General features: G+C 42.2%; 1 protein-coding gene across 4 annotated transcripts in view; it reads right to left on the reverse strand.

Annotated features, from left to right (window-relative positions):
* LOC127648753 (catenin delta-2-like) overlaps positions 1-16349 on the reverse strand; it is a 143853-nt gene extending 127504 nt beyond the window's left edge. For all 4 annotated transcript variants that reach the window (XM_052133501.1, XM_052133500.1, XM_052133499.1 and 1 more), the window contains exon 1: positions 16106-16349. The gene's annotated coding sequence lies outside the window, so the exon portion shown is untranslated. The remainder of the gene's footprint in view (positions 1-16105) is intronic.
* Between the last annotated feature and the right edge of the window lie 10673 nt (positions 16350-27022).

Here is a 27022-nt window from a genome sequence, read left to right on the forward strand (position 1 = left end):
CTTTATAGTCTCTTGTGGTAATGAGTGCATTGTACATAGTAATAGCCACCTCTTCTCCTCTTTATTTTCATTAAATAGAAGTGTACAATAGATTAATAAAGATAAATCCTGTGCACATTAAGTGCACCATGATTGAAACAATTTTCCCATACGGCTTTGGCATCCAATTACTGAGGAGTAGCATCATGAGCAGTCATTGGTTAAAAAATAACAGGAAAAACATGCTCAGAGCTCACATATATATATATATATATATATATATAGTAGTAGTAGTCCTTTATTGTCACATAGTAAACCAGTGAAATTGGCCATCGACCTGTCCATACAAACATACATATGACAAGGGGATAGACAGGACAGGAAGACAGGGAATTAGAAGAAATACAGCATGACATGAGGAGAGGAGAGGAGAAAAAAAAAGGCAGCCCCCAGACTATGCTCCTTAAGAAGTACAGTGTGGGAACAGGGAAAAAAACACCTCAGCAACATTAGCACATAATCAGTACACTCTACAACATGAACAAGACTTGCAACAGGGGAGGGGATTGGGGGGTGGAGGTGGCCCAGCACAGGCAAGCAGCCATCCGGACCTGCAGCCATGTTCGGCGCTGGTCACAGACCCGCCTGTCAGACTGGGGGTACAAAGCGGCGAAGGCGAGGGATAGGGTATCGGGCGGATGATTGCATATCTGTATATATGTGTAAGAGTTCATGTGTGTGTAGGCCTGGAGAGTCGCTATGCCAGCATCTAATCTAGGTGCCTCAGTCCGCAGGGTTGTCATAGCGATACACAGCAAGTTGCCATGGAGACAACCTTGATCAGGTCCCAGACATAGTCAACAATCACCAGGTGTCTGGGGAGTCGGGGAAGGAACGCGAGAGTGGCTCACTGCTGTGCTCTTCCGGGGGAGTTGTTGTTCCAACAGCGGCCTTGGCCAAGGCCAGTGCTGGTTGAGGGTGGCCGAAACAGATAAGATTGGGATTGTTTGGTCTTAAGGAGAGTAGCCGCATTCTAATTTACACGGCTATTCTCCTGGTCCATTTTGGTCTCTGAAACGATCCATTTGCCTTTGCAAAGCTGTGAGCTTCTCCATGATGTTATCCGTATTTTGGTTCATAGACCCAGTCTGAGTGCAGACAGCTCTGCCCACTGTTTCAATCATGACGGGCAGCCTTGTGAGGCTTTGGACAGCTGTCACCGTCTTCTTAACTCCTCGATAAACCAGGGCAATGCCTAATCCAATCAGCAGAAGACCTGTTATCATGGTACCGAATAGGTAGATATCTTCAACGTCCTCCACGGAAAGAGCCGCCAGACACACGACCCGCCACCTCTCCCACGCGTCCATCGTGTAGCCAGCTGCGAACGTTCCGTCAGGGCAGACAGGTTCCCCCGAACCCAAGCTTCTCGTCGAGAAGATGGTGTCAATTGCGTTGAGAGACCAGTTGATCAAATCCATGATGACTTAGTTTGAAGAGCAGTGCTGAGAGTGTCTCTCAAGTACAAGACAGTAGACTAGATATGACGAGAGGAGCAAAGCAGGGAAGATAAGGGTAGGGAGAGGGTGAGAAAATGCGACCGCCTTCGTTGAGAGCCAAGAGAGCCAAATATATATATATATATATATATATATATATATATATATATATATATATATATATATATATATATACACACTACCAGTTAAAACTTTTGACTGAAATATTTCTCACGATCTTAAAAATCTTTTGATCTGAGGGTGTGTGCTTAAATGTTTGAAATTAGTTTTGTAGGCAAAAATATAATTGTGTCACCATATTAATTTATTTAATTATTAAAAAAAAATAATAATAAAAAAAAAAAGTTAAGTGCCAATAAGCCAATAAGTGCCCAACATAGATGGGAATTCCTTCAATACGGTTTAAAAAGCATTTCAGGTTGATTCCTCAAGAAGTTGGTTGAGAACATGTCAAGAGTTCAAGCACGCTGTTTCAAGCACGCTGTTTCATGGCTGACCCTGTGCTCTGACCCCAGCTTAGTTGGGATATGCGAAAAACTGCATTTCATTGGCTCTGTACCTGTACTCCGCACAATGACAATAAAGTTGAATCTTAATCTTAAGAGTAAATGTCTGCAAATTCTAGGCAAATGTTGACTACTTTGAAGATGCTAACACAGTTTTGATTTATTTTGGATTTTGTTAAGTCACAACAATATTCCCATAGTTACATTTATGTTATTCCATGGTTTTGATGACATTTACTATTATTTTAAATGTAGAAAATGTGAAAAAAAAAACAATTCCATTCGGATGAAACAGGTTTTATTCCCCCTTTTTCCCCACTTTTCCCCATTCTGTTTTCTAATTATTAAAAATAATATAAAGGTTGATTTACTCATAGTGATTTGGTCACTGTGAAGGTCGGGGAGTTGAGAAAAAGGTTTAATCCAGGTAAAATGAGCGCCTTGGTTACTGTTGTAACCTCTGTTCCCTGATGGAGGGAACATTGTGTCGATGCAGTGACACTAGGGGTCGCACTTGGAAGCCCCAAACACCTATTTCAGAACAGGCCAATGAAAATTGGCGAGTGGAATTTGCGTGCCACTCCCCCAGACATAATATACCCAGGGTATAAAAGGAGCCAGCTTGCAACCACTCATTCAGGTTTGTGCTGAGGAGCCAAGATAGAGTCCCAGCCATTTCAGCAGGTAGTTCAGTGTTGTGGCAAGAGGGACACAATGTCTCATTCCCTTCATCAGGGAATAGAGGTTACAACAGTAACCAAGACATTTCCTAACTGTCACTCACGTGACGTTGTGTCGATGTAGTGACACTAGGGGTCCCTATACAAAATGCCACAACCAGCTGAACTGTATTATGTGGACTGGAGGTGCAGGTGCAGGCAGGCCACTGTGTGGTCTGTGTGGCCTGCCTATCAGCAAGTGCACTCAGCCCCCACGTAGCCTTCCCAACGTCCACAAGTATTGCAAGGTCCCTCGTAGCCAAATAGGGGGTTTGTAGGATGTACTTACAATGGGAACTGGATGCACCAGCTGCTTCAGCCTTTTGTTTTCTTTTTCTCACACTTTTTTTATTTTAAATTTTTTAAAATAATCATTCACCTGGGGCCATATACTCATGTCAGGGAAGGTGTTCTTTACCCAAGAGGAAAAGACACCGCAGAGACCACATCCTGCCCGAAGGGGAGGTGAACATGTGGGGAATAAATCACATGGATTTACCAACCAGTAGTACACATGTAGAAAGAAGCCCCCACGGTAGGTCCTACCAGAGGGGAGGAGCTCTACAAAATCGGCAGCTGGGGGCAGAGGAGGCTCTGCATGAGGGAAGACACGGGTTTGCATCAAGGAAACCGTACCGTGGAAAATACATCACATGGGGTTATGATCGGTAACCTCACACGTGGAAAACCTACCCCAGTACAGGGCATACCAGCGCAAGTACTGGGCCCGGCATTGAATTTCTCCAGTAAACTCGCCTGCCGCAGGGCTGAGGAGGAAAGACATCCAGGGTTCATAGGTCTCGGGAACTCACATGGGGGCTGGCGAAGAGCACAGCTCTGTGTGCAAGAAATACACCCAGCCATCTGCCCGCTACTTACCTGTTAATACCTGCCAACACACAGGATGAAACTGGCTTAACCTGGAGATTTAAAAACCTTGCAAAGGTATTGGGTGTCGCCCAGCCCGCTGCTCTACAGATGTCTGCTAGAGAGGCACCATTCACCAAAACCCAAGAGGATGCTACACTAATAGTGGACGTGCTCATACTCTCAGAGGGGATGGTACGCCCTGGGCCTGATATGGCAAGGCGATGGCATCCACGATCCAGTGGGCCATCCTCTGTTTGAAGACAGCCTTTCCCTTCTGCTGACCCCAAAACAGACAAAGAGCTGCTCTGAGCATCTAAAGCTCTTCGTGCGGTCCAAATAGATACGCAAAGCACATACCGGACACAGCAATGACAAGGCTGGGTCTGCCTCCATCCAAGACCTGAACATGCGGCGACAGATCTCCGTGAAAGCCACGCGATGCTTGCCGCGGTGCCATGCCCATCTCGGGACTGGAGTCTGAAGCCAGTGCTGAAGTGGTCTCATATGCATCAACCCAAGCACCGCCGAGGATGCCATTTGCCCCAGGAGCCTCTGAAATTGCTTCAGCGGGACAGCTGTTTTTCCCCTGAATGACTTTAGGAAGTGCAGCACTGACTGGGCATGCTCATTTGTGAGGTGCGCTGTCACTGCGACAGAGTCCAACTCTGCGCCGGCAAGAGCTTGCTCTTTTCCCAGTTGACGTGAAGCCCCGGTCGGCTGATGTGTCTAAGCACCAGGTCCCTGTTCGCACACAGTAGATATCGAGAGTGAGCTAAAATCAGCCAGTTATCGAGATAGTTGAAGATGCAGATGCCCACTTCCCTTAGTGGGGCAAGGGCTGCCTCTGTTACTTTCGTAAAGCCGCGAGGTGGCAGGGACAGTGCAAAGGGGAGGACCTTGTACTGATATGCCCGGCCCTCTAAAGCGAACCGAAACAAATTATCTGTGCCGGGGCAAAATCGAGACACGGAAGTACTTGTCCTTCAGGACTACTGCTGTGAAACCATCTTGATGTTGGATGCACGGCAGGATGTGCTTCTGCGTCAGCATCCTGAACGGGAGTTTGTGCAGGGCCCGATTGAGCGCTCGCAAGTCCAAGTTTGACCGAAACCCACTGCCTTTCTTTGGTATGATAAAGTAGGGACTGTAGAACCCCTTCTTCATCTCAGCTGGAGGGACAGGCTCTATCGCATCCTTCTATAGAAGGACTGCGATCTCCACGTGCAGGACAGAGGCATCCTCACCTCTTACCAAGGTGAAATGTACACCATTGAACCTGGGCGGCCGTCTGGTTAACTGAATCAATAACATGCCTCCAACCTCCGAGCGAGGGGCACCAAGGGGACAATCACATTTTACTTACCTGTGGATGGGGCCTCATTGGCTGTAAACTGCTCTTTTTTTGAAAGTGTGGTTACCACAGCCCCTCTGGCATGCGGTGAAATTAACACAAAAGGAAACAAAAGATTCTCCTCCTGGCCCTCCACCAGGGGAGGGAGTGGTCTGTGCACCACCTCCAAACTTCCAGCGGGTCTTTGAAGCCTTCCTGGGGTACTTGGCACCGGATTGTGGGATGGGGTGTGGACTTCCTGCGGGGGGCTGAAAGGGAATGCCACAAGAGAATGCCCTCGACGATGAGCAGACGGAGTGTGGGACCCTGTACCATGCCGGGGCAGAATATGCTGGATAGCCTCCATCTACTCCTTGACCATTGAGAACTACTGTGCAAAGTCCTCGATGGTGTCGCCAAACAGGCCAGCCTGGAAGATGGGAGCATCAAGGAAACGAACCTTGTCGGTGTCCTTCATTTCGACCTGTTTTAGCCACAGGTGGCACTCCTGGACCACCATGGTGGACATCGCCTGCCCGAGGGCCCGCGCCGTGACCTTCATTGCCCGTAGGGCGAAGTCGGTCACCAAGCGCAGCTCCTGCATCACACTCGGGTCAGGACTACCCTCGTCTAGCACTCTCAATGCCCTGTGGAAGGTTTCACTCAAGCCCGCGGCAGCCCAGGCAAGTATGGCCGTAAGCGCCACGTCAGCCTCAGACTGGATGACCTCACCCGAAGTTGGGAAGCTAGCCGAGTCATCCACATCTGACCATGCCAGCCCGCTCTCCAATGCTGCAATCGAGAGCTCATCCTGCTCTTGAGCCAAAAAGAGACATTAAACTCATCCCAGAACTTGACCAGGGCAAACGAGCGAACTGGGGAATGGGAGGTCCATGTGGTTCACCTGGCAAAACAGCTCTAACAGTTCTAATACACGTAGGTAGAAGGACTGGGGTGGGGAGTAGCTGGGGTGGCTTTCCCTCTGAAAAAGGAAAGCCACGACAGCAACATTGCAATGGTCATGTTCTCGCAGTGAGAACATGAACCATCCACGAACGCTGTCTCCGTGTGGCTACAGCTCATACACGTGAGGCAGAGATCGTGACCGTCAGAAGCAGAGAGATATTGACCACATCCAGGAACTATACACAGATGGAAATGTATCTTTAAAAAGACGCTTTCTGTCAGTGCTCACTCTTTTAGAGGAATATACTCTTTTAGTGTGGCTGTCGAAGCACCCAGGGGCGCTCTCTGTACTTATCTGTGCGAGAGGGGAGAACCCACTGCAATGGGGGTATATATATCCAACAGCTTAAAATGCTCTATTGAGGTGAATGGAAAACCAGTGGAGTACATAGACACCGGTCGGATCTGAAGAACAAATCTGAATGAGTGGTTGCAATCCGGCTCCATTTTATACCCGTATGTTTGGGGGAGTGGCATGCAAATTCCACTTGCCAATTTTCATTGGCCTTTTCTCAAATATCAGAGGTGTTTGGAGCTCACAAGTGAGACCCCTAGTGTCACTACATCGGCAATGTCGAGTGAGTGACAGATAGGGAACCATGGTTTTACTAAAGTAAAATTAAAATTATATTTTTTTGGCCATAGTTTCAATGCAATAAACCATGGTGTAACCACATTTAATTTTGAAGTTACTATGAATTCACAAAAAAAAATACCATGGTATTAAAATCTGATTAATTTTTGTAATTTGTAATTAAGGGGTTGGGGTTAAGGTGCAGTCACACACACCTTTGTGTGGCAAAATTCCACGGGCTTGCCGCCAAAAGGGCATTCTCTCATAGACTAGACACAACAGTAAACAGGGGTGTCAGAGCTTAACCGCAAATACAACAAAAACACAACCAACACAACAGGCTGAAATCCGCTATATACAAATCGCTTCCCACACAGAGGTTACTGCGAAATCAAACAACTTCCTATTGGTCAATGTGTGGACATGAAATTGAATGTATTGATCCAAGATGGCGGCACGGTAGCACGCAGCGGCCACTCCGGATCCAAAATGGTGCTATTTTTGTTAAAAAAGCCAGACTTTTGCGACACATGGACATCGGAGCAACCGGTGTTGTGTCTACCATCGCCAGACACTACTGAAATATAAGACTCATGCAAAAACCAAGCTGCATGATGATCTGCAGGAGGCGCTATGCATACTTGGCTTGCTGCGGAGACCAGGCCTCCAGTCCTCGGCGTCGCCTGATGCCGGTGGCCGGGGGAGAGGACGTCGTAAGCGGTGTGCGAGAAAGCGGAAGCACGGCAAGAGGGCAGGGGTCCGTGCTAGGCTAAAAACAGTCCCTAGCCAGCTGGCTCTGCGTCTATCCTGCTCTCAACTGTTTGCTCCCTGGACAATAAACTGGACTATATCCAACTTCAGCAGGCTACGCAGCGTGAGTTTAGAGACTGCTGCATCTTTGTTTTCACGGAGACATGGCTCAGCGACAGAGTTCCGGATGCCGCCATTCAGCTAGATGGGCTCGCCTCGTTTCGTGCCGACAGAAATACAGCTCTCTGCGGTAAGACTCGCGGTGGTAGCTTGTGTGTTTACATCAACACGGAATGGTGCAAGAACTCTATGCTAGTCTCTAGCTACTGTTCATCACTGTTGGAGCTTGTGACTGTTAGATGCAGACCTTTTTATTTACCATGGGAATTCACCACTGTTTGCATAACCAGAGTTTACATTCCTCCCAGCGCTAAAACTAAGGAAGCGCTCTGTGAACTGTATGGGGCTATGAGTGAACTGCAGAACGCTCACCCCGACGGACTGTTTATTGTCGCCGGAGAGTTCAACCATGCGAATCTCAAGACAGTGCTCCCAAAATTCCATCAGTATGTTGACTTTGCAACGAGAGGGGCGAACGCGCTCGATCTTGTTTACACAAACATCCCAGTAACGTACCTGGCCCCGCCCATCCCTCAGCTACTCAGACCACATCTCTGTTATCTTAATTCCAGCATACAGACCGGTAGTCAGACCCACAAAACCGCTTCAGAAGCAGGTGAAAACCTGGCCAGCAGGAGCCATCTCTGCTCATCAGGACTGTTTTGAGTGTACTGACTGGCACATGTTCAGGGAGGCTGCAACATACGGTGATTCTACCAACTTGGAGGAATACACAGCATCAGTGACCAGCTACATCAGCAAGTGCATTGATGATGTCACTTTCTCCAAGACCATCACCACACGCTCCAACCAGAAGCCGTGGATGACTGTGGAGGTGCACACACTGCTGAGGACCCGAGACTCCACCTTCAGAGCAGGCGATAAGGCAGCCCTAAGAACAGCTAGGGCCAAAATGTCCCGGGCAATCAGAGAGGCAAAGCGCGCACACGCCCAGAGAATCCACAATCACTTCCAGGACAGCGGTGACACACGGCGCATGTGGCAGGGCATCCAGGACATCACCAACTACAAGACAACATCAGTTGCCTGTCACAAAGATGCCTCCCGTCCAGATGCACTGAACAACTTCTACGCTCGGTTTGAAGTGCAGAACGACGTGGTGGCGAGGAAGACCACCCCTCCTCCCAACGACTAGGTGCTCTGTCTTACCACGTCGGATGTGAGGAAAACTCTACGAAGAGTCAACCCACGGAAGGCTGCTGGACCAGACAAGATTCCTGGCAGAGTGCTCAGAGGATGTGCAGACCAGCTAGCAGTTGTTCTTACCGACATCTTCAACATCTCTCTGAGCAGTGCCATCGTTCCAACGTGCTTCAAGGCCACCGCCATCATCCCCATGCCAAAGAAGTCTTCAGTGTCCTGCCTCAACGACTACCATCCCGTCGCACTCACACCAATCATCATGAAGTGCTTCGAGAGGCTCGTCATGAGGAATATTAAGACCCAGCTGCCCCCCTCACTAAACCCACTGCAGTTTGCGTATTGTCCAAACCGTTCAACCTCAACACCAGCTCTATCACCAAGAAAGCCCAGCAGCGTCTCTACTTTCTTCGAAGGATGAGGAAAGCACATCTCTCACCCCCATCCTCACTACATTCTATAGAGGGACTATTGAGAGCATCCTGAGCAGTTGCATCACTGCCTGGTTTGGGACTTGCACCGTTTCGGACCGCAAAGCCCTGCAGATGGATAGTGAGGACAGCTGAGAAGATCATCGGGGTCTCTCTTCCCTCCATCAAAGACATTTACAAAAAACACTGAATCCGCAAGCAACCAGCATTGTGGATGACCCCACACACCCCTCACGCAAACTCTTTACCTTCCTGCCATCTGGCAAGAGGTACCGAAGCATTCGGGCCCTCACGGCCAGACTGTGTAACAGCTTCTTCCCCCAAGTCATCAGACTCCTCAATACTCAGAGACTGGTTTGACACACACACACAAAAACACACGTGTCCTGAGTTGCACTTTAATTACTGTCACTTTATAACTGTCTGCTACCTCAATAACTGCTATGTGCATAGAACACTATCTCATGGTATTATGTTTACGTTTTTAGAAACTGTCATCTTTTTGCACTACTGTGTACTGGTCGGCGCTGCACTGTCTCTCAATGTGCATATTGTCCTGTTCATTGTTAGAAATTTCTTGTACTGTCCCGTACTTTTTGCACATGTTTGCAAGTGCACTTTATATAGGTATATAGGTATATATAGGTATTTTATATAGGTATTTTATTTAGTTGTGTAGTCTCATGTGGTTCTGTGTTTGTCCTATGTTGTTTTTATGTAGCACCATGGCCTTGGAGGAACGTTGTCTCGTTTCACTGTGTACTGTACTAACTGTATATACAATAAAAACCACTTGACTTGACTTGAAAGCTTGCTGCAAAGTTTACCAAACTTGAATGCCACATGAAATCCACAAGGGGAAATTCTTCGCCACCAGAAATTAATTGTGCGAAATTCACAATTGCGCGGATTCCCATTAAAATGACTGTATTTCGCCCGCTGAAATGTTGATGAGCTTAAGGAATGTGTGACCGCACCTTAAGTTGTCTGTGAGTCTCTAAATAAACACAATAAACCTTCTGCTGACAGTTATTCTATCAAAGTTTGCTACACCTACATCTTTCACTGTCAATGGGGGGGGGTTGAAAGGGTATCTGGTCAATGCACTGCACACCACTGCAACTATATAATAAAGGAACTGTAGATTTTGCCCAAAAGGTTGAACTGTTTTCTCAGGATGAGTATGAGTATGAGTAACCCAAGACACATTTTTCAAAACACCCTAAAATCTTCAGTAGGAGTTGAAAATGCATCATGGGATGTCAGTATGAGGCTTGGATTTTTCAAGCGTGGCATGATGACATTGCTGCCATGCCTATGTAGCTCTGGGTGGAAGCAATTGGCTTAGTAAGAGCTTCTGACCTAGTATAGGACTAATAATGCTGTTGGAGAGAGTTGACATTGCTGCAAGAAGTGTTTACTGTTAGCTATGTGTACGGGGCAACAGTACAAATATAGGGTTTGTGCATTGGAAATGTACAGTTCTCCATGCTTCAAGACAGAATCAATGTGTAATTCTGACAGTTAAAGCTGAGGTGTGTCATTTCTGTGTCAATACCGTCACAAGATGCAAAACATATTCAATGTTTTTAAATAGAAATCATGAAATGTGAAATCAACCTACAAATGGCTTACATATAGTTCATCTAACTAGTTCACATAGTAACAGTACAAACCTTCCAAAAGAGCCACATGTATGAATTAAAACTCTGAGATAAGTTACCTCTTCACAGGAAGCACACTTCCTTTGTTTATGTAATGCTAATTTAAGACCACACAACATTTTGTGTTTGTCTGAGATAATACATTTACAGACATGCTGGGACCCACTATAATTTGCCACTAAGTGGTGCCCAAGAAGACCCCTGCTGGTGAGAGAATAGCAGGACTACATTTGACCACAAGTTCCAAGAATACAGTCCAAATCTCTCAATCAGGGGCGTAGATTCCGGGGGGAAGGGTGTTAACCCCCTTAATCAAAACAAGCATGTGCAACCCCCTACCCCCACCTCACCGATTATTTATACCATGATCAATAGATACATGAGTAAATGCTTCATGCTGCAATCCCCCAAATTTTCAAGCCAAATCAATGCCCTTGCTCTCAATAATACTGTAGCGAACACAAGTTGAGACAGTCACAATGTCGGGGAAAAACTGCTTTATTAAATAAAAGCAGGCAACAGTACAAAACAAGGGCAAATCCAGTGAAGAGTAGTCAAGGGGAGCGTGAGGTCGAAGCCGGGGAATCGGAGAATATAAAAGGGGCAAATCCAAAGAGAGAGGTCATGGAAAGCGTAGGGTCAAAGCCGGGGTAATCAGAATCAGCGAGATGGGACTAGAGGGAGCAAAAGACAGGGGAACAAGGGGAGCTGGCAAGCTAAGGGGTAAACGAGAGGAGTTTCAGAACTAGATGAGACTAGCGGGGGCAAAGACACGGGAAACTAAATACAATAACCAACACCCATGAAACGGATGTGCTGTGGTATTTATAGGGGAAGGTGCAGGTGTAAACAATTAAAGGTGATGAGACGAGTGCAGGTGAAACGATTAAAGGGGTGATTGAGACGAGTGCAGGTGGTCATAATGTTCTGGCCATAGGAGCGTGCATGTGAGCCCGAGGAGAGAGACCTGCTAACGAGCAGGAGATCTCGAAGGAGCAAAACGAGCGTGAGAGCTCGAGGGAGCAAAACGAGCGTGAGCTCGAGGGGGGCGGAACGAGCGTGCGAGCTCGAGGGGGCGGAACGAGCGTGCGAGCTTGAGGAGTGAGTGTGTGCGTGACGAAGCGGGGATGGGGCAGAGGAGCGGGGTTCGTGACAAATACTCAGTGCTCAGGGTGCAATTTCAGGGCTTAAGCTACTAATATTATCTTATAATAATTTCAGCTAGTAATAAAAATCCTAACCATTGGTTAGAGTATTATGACAGTACTCCGAGAATATTATGACAGTAACTCCTTTAGAATGTCTATGGGACCACCGCGTTATGCTATTTTATGCTAAGCTTGTAGGCTCATCTCATAGAAGTGCTCTGTGTCTGTTGGTGGTGTGTGCGTCAATGTTATGACTCCAGGTGTACAAAGGTTCTACCCTTCCCAACCTTAATTCTGACAGCTCTAGTATAAAATTGATTCATTATCTCCAGAAGAACATTTATGGTGCACAATATTTAAAAAAAATAATAATAATTCATCCTGTATAAGGTGACGTTTAGTTCAAATGTGCCCACACGGAGTGTGTGTGCATGCAGGAGAGAGATATTTAGCCTGTTAATTGATTTTAGATGGCCAGATGTATATTTGAAATATTTTGGACAATCCATCCATCCATTCTCCAAAGCCACTTATCCTATGCAGGGTCGTGGGAAGTGCTGGAGCCTATCCCAGCTGTCTTGGGCCGAAGGCGGGGAAACACCCTAAACAGGTGGCCAGTCCATCACAGGGTACAGACAAACGCATTCACACTCTCACTCATGCCTACTGGCAATTTTTGAGTCTCCAATTCACTTGACTTGCATGTCTTTGGACTGTGGGGTAAACCAGAGGAAACCCAAGCGAACACTTGGAAAACAAGCAGACTCCACCAAGAACGGGACTTGAACCAGTGACCTTTTTGCTGTGAGATGACAGTGCTATCCACAGAGCAACATTATTTTATATACCGTAGGCAACTGTATACAATGCTTGTTATGTTTTCTTTGCTTATAATTCACCCACATGGGAAAAAACTTTAATCACTTATTATATATTTTGGGGTAGGCTAGTCCATTATTTTGGGCTTGTTTTTCCAGATCAGGCCCCTTGTTTTTCTTGCAAGATCTGGCAACACTGCAATTAGTATATCACCCAAACCTATTGTTTCTGCACAGAATGGGTAACACTTTCTATGAAGCCCATATTTATAAAGCATTGTTAAAGCATAGTGCATTAGTAATGTCTCATAATACACATTATATAATATGTTATAACTTCTCATAAATAATTGTAACCACAATTATAATACATTATAATACTTACCTAAATGTAAATTTTGAGATATTTCGGAAAATAACACTTGAAAAGCTACAAGGTTAAAATATTTCAGGAAAAATATGTATATTGATCACAAAGTAGCCAATCTTCTTGGGTGCAAACACACAAACCATTTTAAATAAATCAAATTAATTCTACACTGAACTCTATGCAATATCTTATTTGAGACTTATTTTATAAATAACTTCCTTTATATAAGTTTGACTTGTAATTTATTGTATGTTACAAGTTTATATTAGGGGTGTTTATAAGAAGATATTGCTCTGGTAATTTACTTAAAGCAGGCAAAGACCATGACAGCACGTATACGTTTTATGATAAAATTGGATGTTGCTTGTGTTATAATGCATTATACTCTAAATTATAACTACAGTATGAATAGGGGAAGTCTTACAATGTATTATAACTGTTGTAATTGATTATGAGAAGCTATAACTTATCATAATGTGTTTATTTATGAGAAGTTGTAACTTATCATATGATGTTTTATGAGACATGAATCCAGTATAATGCATGTATAATGCCTTTACATATATATATATATATATATATATATATATATATATATATATATATATATATATGGGCTTCATAGAAAGTATTACCACATTTTGTTTTTAGTCCCTACTAATGCAAAAATGGTGTAGTACAGTGTATGACACTATTTGTTCAAGCATATTGAAAAATGTTTTAACCTTAACGTGTTTCATGTGGTAACATATAAATTAACTGTTTTTATTTAAAACTAGTGTTTAACATCACTGAATCAATTTGAATGCATCAACTAACACCAACAAAGCTCATTTTAAGGGTTATGTCAGGTAGAAATACCTCCTTAAGATAACAATTTTAGGTTACCACTATTTACAGCCCAAGGTCATGGTATAAATTAGTTAAATAGTTTACCATAAAAGCACCTAGGGCAAGTATCCTCCAATTACTGTACATTATTTGACAAACCTATGAAAAAAAAAACTGAAAAATATAACAGATCATTCAGATGAACACACATAAACAATATTTCAACTCTCATCCTGCAAACATGCAACTTCTCTTCCAAGACATCTTAGATGATTCCAGTTCAAAAGAAATGTAATGATGTTAAGGCTGAGGACAATAAACCATCCTTTAACCAAAAATATAACTGCATAACCTTCATTTTTTATTCATCTATAAATAGATGGTATGGGCCCTGCTGTCTCTCATATTTCAAATTTCATGTGTCAGTGGATTCCTTAATCACAAGTGCAAATGCTCAGTGAGCACAGCTTGTCTCTCCTGACTCTGGGTCTGTTTCATCCACGCAGTCAGGTAAGAATGTATTTCTGCCCTCCTATCAAGTCTTATCTAGAGCACTGACAGTGTGTGCATAAGCAAGGCAGCTCCCCGGTGCATTTGCCATGTGCATATAAGAGGATGTTTCCATGGTACACTGGCTAAATGAAGTTAAGGCAAGATCGCTCACTCAAGCATTTGATCTGTGTACAAGACAGTGCTGAGAAAGGACGGCCCTCAATAGCAGTAAGACAGCTTAACACACCTGGGAACTTAACAAGAGGGAGCTATAGGGCTAAAATCTACTTTTATCACCCCTCTGAACCTCATTTATATAGATTTTACCCTCAGAAATGACAGGCAAAGATCCATCCATCCATCCATCCATCGTCAACCGCTTATCCTGTGTACAGGGTCGCGGGGGGCTGGAGCCTATCCCAGCTAACATTGGGCGAAAGGCGGGGGACACCCTGGACAGGTCGCCAGTCCATCGCAGACAGGCAAAGATAATAAATAAAAATGTATTTATTAATAAATAAAAAGTGTGTATAATCTTAAAGGGATAGTTCACCCAAAAATAAAATTATGTTTGACTTTCTTTCACGGAACACAAAAGGAGATGATGGGCAGAATGACATACTCAGTCTTCATTCACTTTCATTATGTACAAAAAAAATGTGATGAAAGTGAATAGTGACATAGTAATAGAGACTATAATTCTACCTAACATCTCACCTAACAGTTTAATATATGTCTTCTGAAGCGATGCAAATATTTTGGGTGAGAAACAAATAAATATTGAAATCCTTTTTTACTATAAATCTCCATTTTCAGAATGTGAAAGTTTGTTTTGTTTGTTTTCAACAGAAGAAAGTCATATAAATCTGGAATGGCATAATGGTGAGTAAAAGATGACAGCATTTTCACTTTTGGGTGAACTAAGCATACACATCAAACCTCAAAGTAAACAAAAAAAAGATTAATCAAATTCCAAGTTCCACCATTCTGAGTAAACTCTAGAGACTGTTGTGCATGAAAATTCCAGGAGATCAGCAGTTACAGAAATACTCAAACCAGCCCATCTGGCACAACAATAATCCATGCGATTATCTAATCAGCTAATCATGTGGCAGCAGTGCAATGCATAAAATCATGCAAATATGGGTCATGAGCTTCAGTTAATGTTCACATCAACCATCAGAATGGTGAAAAATGTAATCTCAGTGATTTTGACCATGGCATGATTGTTGGTGCCAGACGGGCTGGTTTGAGTATTTCTGTAACTGCTGATCTCCTGGAATTTTCACATATAACAGTCTCTAGAGTTTACTCCGAATGGTGCCAAAAAGAAAAAAACATCCAGTGAGCAGCAGTTCTGTAGACAGCAAACGGCCTCACCTATGCAACCGCACAGTCTAGCCAGATACACTCCTATTTCCATTCTATCTAATTTATTTGACCAGTCCTAAACAAATGTGCTTTATTCATCTTTATCATTTACTTAATTTATACTTTATAAAGGAGTTTGTTTTATCTCTGTCCATTAGCAATGCACTCAATAATGCAAAAAGAAGCCGTAATGCAAGAAATAGGTTAGGCTACACAAGCCAGTAAATCAAGAAATTAAAAATTTATGGAAACTAAATGAATATGGTGCTTCATATCTAACCAAAGCAATTGACAGTTACCTTTTTTATTGAAGAACATCGAGAATATTGCATAAACTGGACAATGAAGCAGTGGTCAATCGTTATGTCCGTGGAAATCTTCGTCAGTGTAATCTTATAAATACATCATTGAGATTTAGGTCAATAGGGGAGTAATAGGTTTTCTGTGAACAGCTGGAAATGCAACTGGAATGACATTGTGCTTACCGAATAATGTCCAGTCGTACAAACGCTCTTCTCGCTACCCCTCCCCGATTAACACCGACAATTCAGAAGTAGTGACACACGGAAATCATTCTCAACGACTGGCATTGAAAGCGGACTTTCGAGAAGAGATGCTGGGGTGCAGTGTTATGGGTAGCATCCGCTAGGTATCCAAGGAAATCCGTGGGGATAGAAGGAGACCGGAAAACTGCGGTGGGTAGCCACGAACGCAGCAGCAGCAGCAGCAGCGCCTGCTCACTCTCTCACTCTCCTCCTCTTCCCTGCTGGACCATCCCTATCCGAGCACCTTGCTGCAGTGATGACAATACGTCCCGCAGTGACATCTCCCGGTCATGTTCGGAATTTCGCCTCTGCACTCCCATTTGAAGAACTGTGATGGCCTAAGTATACTTCTATTTTTACGCGTACAATAGCGTATGCGTAGACGTATGGCGTGAACTCCGTGCCAAAATGCTCGTCAAAAGCGTGCGTATGAAGAGGTCAGAAGATATCTGTATTAGTATAAATTGAAATTGAGTCTGAAAGGATGTAAATATACCTTTATGAGTCTAAACTTATATCTTTATGAGTATTAGTCCTTCTAACATAAATGTAAAAACATAAGTTTCCATATTTTCCCTGAACGCAGAAGTGTTTCATGATTCATAATGGAAGCTTGTTTTTGTTATCCGGTGCGTTCACTTTCATCTGCCTATGTTCTTTGCGAATAATGTGATGTTTAGCATCTTACATGTGATAATATTGTCCAAAACAGCACGTCGGAGTTGCAATGATAATTGTTTGACAGTGCATCACCTATCGAAGATTAAGGAGTTGGTGGATCGAATGAAGCTATGGACAGAGGTTAGTTGCCTGTATGTTGATATCATAAACTTCATTGCATTGTTTTGTCAGCCAACACAAGCTAAACAAATTTTCCTCCATTTAACACTTAAAATGGTGCTGCGCAGTTGATAGTCATGAAAATGTGATTATGTTGGGCTTAAAGGATTAGTTCACCTCTCACATCTCTCATCATTTACTCACACTCATACCATCTCAGATGTGTATGACTTTCTTCTGCAGAACACAAACAAAGATTTTGTCAGGAAGGATGAGACAAAAGATCCAAGTGTGGACAACAGTGATCAGTTTATTAATATAAACACAGCAAGGCTGGTAAAGCTTTGAAAGAGGAACCCAGCACTGACTGCAGTGTGGAGAAGGATGGGGTGTTCGTAGGCTTGTGTGTGTAGTGGTGCAGAGAAGTATCGCTGAGGAGAATCCAGTAACCACAATCTCGGCACACACAGCGCAGACTGGTAACCAATATACAATATACAGACACAATACAGGATATACTAGGGCAGAGGGAGAGAGTGGTAAGAAACAGGACTCAAACAAACAATCGAGCAATGAGCATAAAACAGAGGCAGGTAGATATAGCCCAGGAACTAATGGTGATCAGGTGCCACTGATAACTATTACCATGGAAACAATCTAGGCTTCCATGACAACGCTGAGGTAGTGGTGGTCCCGAACTTCAAAACAGGGTAACAAAAAGGGTAATTGATTTGATGTTCTTTGAGCCCAGCTGGTAGGATAAAATTAAGTCGAACAAGGAGAAAACAGCACCTAAAGGGCCTGTCTGGAGTTAAGACTCCAAGTTCTTATGGACAGTCCAGACTACGAAAGGTACCCCTGAACCCTCTAACCATTTGCCCAAGGCTAATCTGACAGCCAACAACTCTGTATTGCCAATGTTGTAATTCCATTCAGCTGGGAACAGGTGGTGCAAGAAAAAAAAGGCACACGGGTGCATCTTCCCGTCCGAGGGAGAGCGCTAAGATAGGACAGCACCAACCCCGACCTCTGACACATCCACCTCCACTATGAACTAATGTGAAGGGGTATTTAAAATGGAGTGATGGTTAACCTCTCTTTTAATTTGGAAAACATGTCCTCAGTCGACGATTACCAACAGAACAGTTCAGGTGGAGGTAAGGTCCTTCAGAAGGGTGGCGAGCTGACTGAAGTTTCTGATGAAACGTCTGTAAAAATTGGCGAACCCTAGAAACCTTTGCAAAGACTTGCGGGTAGGCCAATCGGAAACTGATTTAACTTTAACATGGTCTATGTGCCCTCTCTCAGATGAAACGAATAAACCCAGGAATGGAACCGATTGCCCATGAAAAACAGAATTCTCTTCTCTGTTGGTTCTCTAACAGTCACTGAAACACTTGCCTGATGTGCTGGACATGGTCCTCCATATTCTGGGAGAAGATCAGAATATAGTTTAAATAAACAAAACCAAAACAATCAACCGTGCCCGAAGTACGTCATTCACAAACACCTGGAAGATAGCTGGGGCATTAGCCAATCTGAACAGCATGACCGAATATTTTAAGTTACCCTATGGGTGTTAAAGGCTGCCTTCTACTTTCCCCTTTCTGATCCGAATAAGGTGATAAGCATTGCATAGATCCTACTTCATAAAGATGGATACCCCCTGCAAGAGTTCAAAAGTTGAAGACATCAACTGTAAAGGATAGTGATTCTTTACCATGATATCATTCAGTCCCCGATAATCTATGCAGGGTCTCAGTGATATATTTATTCATGGCCTCCCTCTCGGAAGCAGTGAGCGAATACAACAGGCCTCATGGAGGAGAAGTCCCAGGGTGCAGATAGATTGCGCAATCGCACGAGCAATGAGAAGGGAGGGTCGTGGCACAGGACTGACTGAACACTGCCCCCAGATCATGGTATGAGTACACCATGGGTACACTGGATAAATCCGCTGGTTCATCCTGAAGAGACACAAGATTACAGGACAGACAGCAGAGTTAAGACAATGGGAAAGACAAAAGAGATTCAGAATTGGTTAACCAGTCAAAGTGTGAATTGTGTGTTACCAACCAAGGATACCCGAGTACCACTGGTGCAGAGGGAGAGCAGACCAGCAGAAAGGAGTGTTGCCCAGTGTCGTTACCCGTGACGAGGGTGAGCAGCTCCATAGAATGTGTGACGGTCAGTAGGGATGAACCATTAAAGGAGCATTAAAGGACCCTTAATGGGTCCAGCCAACTTTACCACTGGAATCTGCCTCCTGGAAGCTGTGGCATCACCCCGGAGTCCACCAGGGTGGGAACAGAGTGCGTAGTCGATCCGTGCTGCAGCCGGGCCAGAAGAACAAGTCATTGTGCAGGGTTTTTGCTCAGAGATGTTGCGCTCACCAGTAACCTCTTGTCTGCCGAGCGAACATGGGCTTTTAATGGGCAGTTGGTAATGATATGATCAGAGACAAAGCCCCTTGGACATGGAGAGAAGCGTATCCTCCCAATCTGCATTGGTTATGCTTTGGTTGGATGCTCTGAGAACCCAGCCACAGGAGTGGAAGGATGGCAAAGGTCAGCTGACATAGGAGGTAAGGAGCGACATCGGCTGCATCAGAGTGCAAGTAGTTGAACAACCCTTATAGCGAGAGTGACCAGATCATCAAAATGGGAAGGCAAGTCCAGAGTGTAAACCTCATCATGGATCAAATCTGACAACCCATCCAGGAACTGACTCCAAAGAGCTGCCTTACTCTCACATGTGCGCTCACACAAAGAGGATACACAAAACACGAGGCAGGCCAATACTGCCACGGTCCTGTCAGGCAGGAACCCAACTTGACAAGGTGACAGGACTGTGATAGTTCTCCTCATGGATTGCTTATAGTTATCTTGATACAAAACTCAGAATGTCAATAAATTCTGATGCAAATATCCAGTGATTACGTCATCCTCAAATTTGCAAATTGTATCAATCTGGTACCTTGTAAACATTACTTACTTTCCTGGTGGACTGATATAAAACCTATGTGCCCTTGCTCCTGTAAGTTGCATAAGGCTAGCCAATCGTATTAGAGCTTGCCAGATCAAGAAAGTGATTTCCAATTTTGTGTGCAATATGTATGTATCAGACAGTCAGTGAATAAACTTTTGTCAATCCGTGAGTGACACTGGTCATGAACAAACATTGAAGACTTAGGAGGCAGGAAGATGGTATTGTTTCATCTTGTTGGGGATGGGGGCTTAATGGAAGCAATGGTAGAGTAAAAATTTTTTTTTCTGTTTGATAAGTGTAGATCACTACGCTGACTTTGTCTGAAAATGTATTCAGTCCAGACCAAAATGTCAGCATGATGTCATGTGAGAGGCACCGCTGAATGAAAACACTTTTAATCCTTTCTGCCTGTCATCAGCCAAAGCAACACACAGTGAGACAGCATGTCTGGACTGGCAAGGAGTTCATTCACTCCGGTGACATTGAGCAGAAGATTAGAGGGAAAAAGGCACAGATTTAACCATTACAATTTAACATTTGAAGATGAATGTGAAGCTGCACGTATACATTTTGAGTCAGAATCACAAATGTCCAAACTGTAGCATGAACTTTTATTTTCTCAACTTTTACACCGTCACACAAAGTGTGAAACAGACACTGGAACCAACAAACACTTCCGTAATGAACGAGTTAACCCCAAACAGCGTTGGAGAAGCTACTTTGAAGCTCGTGTCCCACTTCTAATTTAGAGCAGTCGAGCAACCCTTAAAATTATTTAGCAACTAGAAACATTTCATTTTAACGGAGTTGCAAACAAAGTGACAAATAGCAGCATTTAACTAAATATTTTGTTACAAAAAAAAAGAGGACATAATATGCTGCATATCACACTAAAATGCTATAAATTAGAGGACATTTTACAGCTCATTTCAGGACATTTTTTTAACTGTAAAGTTGGGAGGGCAATACAATGTAACAAAAATAATAAACCATTTGTTGATGATTGACACATAAAACTTTACCTTGGCTGAAAAAGTGGCATTTTAGCTTTATATGAGGTTAAAAAAAAAAGTTGGATATTTTTAATGCAGCACATTTTTTCAGAAGACAGTACACTGTTAGGTGCACGGCACCTCTCTAAAAGCTTTGAAGTTTTTATTTAAGTGTGGTTCTTTGGGTTAAGATTTAGGTTCAAGTAGTGTCATACAGATGACTATTACTTTATGCAGTCAGTCACAATCAATCTCCTGGTGATATCTTTCACCATAATTTGAGATGAGACCTATCTGCTGTCATAAAATGAATGGCATTGATTACCAAAAAATGTAACATATGCTAAGTGAGCACTGCATAACAAGCACTCACTTAGCCCTTACATTGTGTTCCAGTCAAAACTTTCCCAAACTATTTTTTTTTTTTTTTTACTGTAGTTTATTTCATCTAGTTGGAATAAATTTCCATGGCTTTGTTCAAAAAGGGGATTTGTACACAGCATATTTGTTTTTAAGATCATTGCAATAACATTTTATTGGTTTTATTTTACTTGGTTTTACCGGTGATGTTTCCGATCTAAAGTGACTGGAAATAAATATATTAGACTACAAAATACTGAAATATTATGTGTTCTGGAGCATCCCAGTCCTTTAGATGAGTACATACTGTATGTAGATGTGTGTTTGCATACAAAAGGTTCTTGGACATGTGCGCACACAGGTGTGTTAAGCGCACTTTTGAGCATGGTCTTTACCTGTGCACTCTTGGAGGAATATTTTAAGAATTTCTTATCATATTATGTTGTGTTTAGGCTTGTTTGAATCGGGATAGTCTGCTGTAAGTTACGATATGTAATTGTCTATGTTATGTGTGTTTCAGGAAGTAATAAGGAAAAACGTGACAAAAAGACATTGCTGTTTATTATATTTATGTGTGTCAGTGGGAATTTCGTACACTAATGCTCACTGCTGTTTGACATCTGAGTGAAACAAATGTGCTCATTTCATTCTACAAACTGAGAACTTTCCAGGTATATATAAAACACATGGCCATCTCATAATTATTTTAATGTTTTGAATATAATTGTTGTGATAACAAATTAGCAAATTATGAGAAGAAAACTGATCTAACTTGTCAGCAAATTAAAAAGCATTATTTAGGAATTGGTTGGATCAGCTATGGGCATTGTAAAGTCCAGATTATATGCGTTAAAATGACACATATTTTGTTTAGATCAAGCAAGTGGTTATTAATTTATTACACAATTATTATTATTATTATTATTATCTGCAGTGCCCACCACTAGCCCAGTATACGCTCAGTTGAATAAATACTTCTATCAATGAAAAATGTATACTTTATAATTTATTCAAAAAAAGAAGTACAAAAAGTTTGAATGCAATACCTTGGGATAATATATGCAATATGGGCCAGACTTTTTTGACCGGTAACACATATTAACACATCACAAGAGTTGAAGCACTTCAATTTAAGACAATACTCTTTATTGGTACTTTTAAGAGAAACTTTCCAAAACATAATATTAGTTAAAACAGTTATTGAAATCTTGTCTCATGTAGTAAATCATGAATATGATAACTTTTTTGAAGAGACTGCCATTTCTAGTAAAAAACTGAAAGACTAGCAAAATTAGCAATAATTCATTGTATTGTGATTATTATTTATTGCAATACAAGTTTTGTACTTAAACTTAAAGAGTCCTTATGAACAGTTATATTCAGTCTCATCATGTGATTTTCAGTTTACTATCAAAAGATATTTAACAAGCCAGACAGCATTATTGATTGCTGTGTACATATTGTAGTTTCTTGCTATACGCTTGCTGTTGACATTTTTGCCTTATAAGTAGTTTTTAATGAGCAAACCTTTTTTTATTGACCAACATGATGTAAAAATAAGCAACATTTTAAACATTTATTTTATTTTATAATTTTTTTTATTGAACAAAACACAAATTAACAAGACATAAAAGCTTATACATGTAAGCGATCAATGACATTATGTATATATATAAACACACACACACACACATAAAAAAACAAAAATATACAATATATATATATATATATATATATATATATATATACACTAGACACTAGTATATATTATATATATATATATATATATATATATATATATATATATATATATATATATATATATATATATATATATATATATATATATATAGTAGTGTCTACATGTACTGTGATAAGTTTAAGAAATAGGTTAACTTAATGTCATATAATAGTATTCATTATTATTAATTAAATTTTTCTGGTGATGTTGTGAAGAGAGAGAAATATTTTAAATATTTAAACCTGCTGTGGTAACTGGTTTTGCTGTTTATGGTGGGTGCTGATTAGCCATAGATAATGATGTTGTTGTGCTATAACAGCTTATAATTAATCACAAATTTACTTGCAGTGGAGCTTCACCAACTATTCAACACAAACGAAACACAAACACCATTACTTTGACGTCAGAGGAAAGAGAAGGAGGCCAGTTGTTTGTCTGAAACAAGGGCCTAGTTCGAAATGGCATACTACCCATTCTATTCTTTCTACTTCTGCCATATGTATATGGGGCCTCTAGAGGGTGGCAAAGCACAAAAAACAGGTTCTGATTTCAGATTAGTTATTCCAACTACTCCTCTTTTATCTTTTGCAAAAAATGAGAATTAATATCACAGGTATTGAACCTTTTATAAACACTCACATATATTTTAATAGTACTTAATTATTTCCTTGTTTGTTTCATTCAAATTGTTGCCTGTCTATTTATGACAGCATTGGAGAATGATTAAAGCTGTGGCCTGCACTAAGCTTTATGGTTAACACTATTGATGCACAGGTGCGGACTGGCTATTGGGAGAACCTGGACTTTTCCCGGTGGGCCGGCGCGTTGTGCAGATGGCCCATGATGTTGAAATCTGCCCTTTTTACATTTCTTAATACATAGAGCAGAAAATATATCTGGAAAAATACCAGCACACTCCAGATCAGCAGAATTACTATGAAAATAATGTTATTTAAGGTCTTCACGGCTGGAATTTGGAGAGCCTTACCAAAATGAAAGCACTGAGTAGAATCTTACTGCATGGATCCATAGTTAATCAAAAGTTGGAGGGAGCATAGATCATTATGACAACCCAGATGGTTGCGCTTTCAATTGTGGCATGAAGAATGTGATGGAATTCTAGACTGGAGAAGGAAGACATAAAAGATTGTAACTAACGCTAAGGAAAGTGTAAATAAAATAATCATTTCAGAGCTTTATTTTATTAATGTTCTCTGTTAATATTACGGGTCTTTTATTTTGGCGCATCCTAGTGTAATGTTAATTTCGCATCTAAAAAAGGTGAGACTAGTTAGTAAGACGTACCCTCTGAAGTAAGGAGGAAAAAGCACATTTCGTTCCGAAATTGTGTAAAGATCTTCAAGGATAATTTAAGCACCTAGCCAGAACGGGAACAAGGTATTGTGTGTTTAACTTGTTTAATGTTTATGTACAGAAATATGTAGGTTAATCCATTCAACTGTGAAGAAGTGTTTGAATGTATTATTATCTCTCGTGTCATGTGAAGTCAAGCTAACATAAGTTTTTTAGCATTGTTAATACTACACGGGTAACGTCACTAAAGGGTCTTTATAAATGACTGTTTGTACGGTTAATTCGGCCTTCGGGTAATGTTTATGTTTGTAAGAGCTAATTTTATGTTATTTATCTGTCCCGTAGCTCTTACGTTGTTTCAAGAAGAAAAGTTGTAATGAAAGGAAAGTAGATTTGCAACAGCATTATATGCAACAATTCATGTTGCTTCAAGGAATATTCCAGGTTAAATCAGGTTATGCTCAATCGAGAGTATTTGTCATAATATTGATGCCACAAAAAATAATTTTGACTTTGTTGTAGAAATTTTAATACTCATTGATCAGTGATAGTCATTGCAAGGGAATACCCCTGTGTCTGAGGAATGCAGAGGGGGAGGATCTGCTTCTGTTAGAGACCCTGGGGAAATGAGGTATAAAAAACAAGTCAGCCCTCCCCTTCAGCGTCTCACTCATGGCACTCCTGTGTAATGACTGGGTCCTTCTTGCAAGAATAAATTATTTTAAAAGACTGTTTGATTCAGAGTGTCTCTTACGCAGTGATAATGGTTGGTTAATAATTTTTTGCCACAACAACTTGCACCTCCTTTTCGTTAAATAAAAGAAACAACATCAACAACAACAACAACAACAACAAAATTGGGTTCCAGTGAAGAACTTACAATTGTTACAAAGGTTAATGGGGCTTATCCATAACATTAAAACACTATATCAAAAGTATAACCCCAAGACAATAACAATATACGTGTTAAAATTATTTTAGTGTGAGAAAATTACATACTAACCTTTTTTGTGTAAAGTTATTGTCAATTTTAATTTTGCCATGACAATGCAATGTCAAGAAACCCAAAAGTGACTGTAAAACGTATGATTTAACAATCTTTCAAGTTGTTTAGGACATCTACTTTGTGCATGACACAAGTATTTTTTCCAAAAATTGTTTACAGACAGGTTGTTTCACTTTTAATTGATTATATCATAATTCCAGTGGGACAGAAGTTCCTAAAAACGTAAAATAAAGTTAACTGTGCCTTTAATTATGTCAGGTTTTTAGACAATTAGCGAATTACCTTCTGATAAGAGGTGTACTGAATTGGAGGTGTACCTGTGGACGTATTTTAAGGCCTACCTTCAAACTCAGTGCCTCTTTGCTTGACATCGTTGACAAAAATGGTGGACTTCCACTAGTCTGATTCATCCTTGAGAACAATTTTCAAACACCTGAAGGTACCACATTCATCTGTACAAATCATAGTATTCAAGTATAAACACCATGGGACCACACAGCCATCATACTGCTCAGGAAGTAGACACTTTCTGTCTCCTAGAGATGAACGTTGTTTGGTGCGAAAAGTGCTAATCAATCCCAGAACAACAGCAAAGATCCTTGTGAAGATGCTGGAGGAAACAGGTAGACAAATATCGTCATGGTTACTGTTGTAATCTCCGTTCAGTCCTGATGGAGGTAACGAGACGTTGTGTTGAATGTAGTGACACAAGGGGTCTTTCTTGAGAGCTTCTGAACCCTCTGACCTTGAGAAAAGGCCAATGAAAAATTGGCAGACAGAATTTGCAAGTACCGCCCCCGAACATACGGGTATAAAGGGAAGTGGGCGTGCGTCTGTTAGTCAGGTTTTTGCACTGAGGAGCCGAGAATAAGTTATGGCTGTTTACAGTGGTAGGTCTAGTGTCGTGGTAAGGGGAACGGAGGTTACAACAGTAACCATGACGTTCCCCTTCTGTCACTCACTCGACGTTGTGTTGAATGTAGTGGCACAAGGGGACCCATTTAAAAAACGCCATGCACTAGACCGTGTTACGTGAACTGCTGACACAGGTGCAAGCAAGCTATTGCGTGCTAGAAGCAACTGTATTGGCCGCACGTAACCCTCCCCAACACCCCAGAAAATGGTGTCATATACAGACATCAGGTTCCTAGCACCTTTTCTCTCTCGATGTTTCTCGTCATAGAGCATAAAGCTGCTGGGGCTTTTCTTAACGCTATGAAATGCATCGGGGAAGGCGATCTTTTCCATTCCTATTCTTTCAGGGGGAAAAGACCCTGCAGAGACCACATCCTGCCCAGACTGGGGGGAGGTAACATGTGGCCAATACATCACATGGGTTGTCAAGCCACATATGGAAGTGGCACAGTGGTAGGTCCTACCTGCTGCGAGGGAGGAGCTCTACAAACAAAGTGACCAGGGGCAGAGGGGCTGCCCAAGGGAGACGTGGGTCCGCCGAAAGGGGGACCGTACCACAGAAAATACATCACAGGGAGTTGCATGAAGAGGGAATTAGGCCTGTGGAGCCCTACCCCAGTACAGAGAACTTAAGGCTCATAGTGGGTCTGACCGCAAATTCCTTGGCTAAATGTGCAGGCCAGAAGGCTAGGGAGGAAGAACATACAGTAAGCGAGAGCTAGGAGAGAGAGCACACTGGATCACTTTGGTGAAGGGTGCAA

Source organism: Xyrauchen texanus, chromosome 9 (assembly GCF_025860055.1).
Source record: "Xyrauchen texanus isolate HMW12.3.18 chromosome 9, RBS_HiC_50CHRs, whole genome shotgun sequence".
Classification (NCBI taxonomy): Eukaryota; Metazoa; Chordata; class Actinopteri; order Cypriniformes; family Catostomidae; genus Xyrauchen; species Xyrauchen texanus.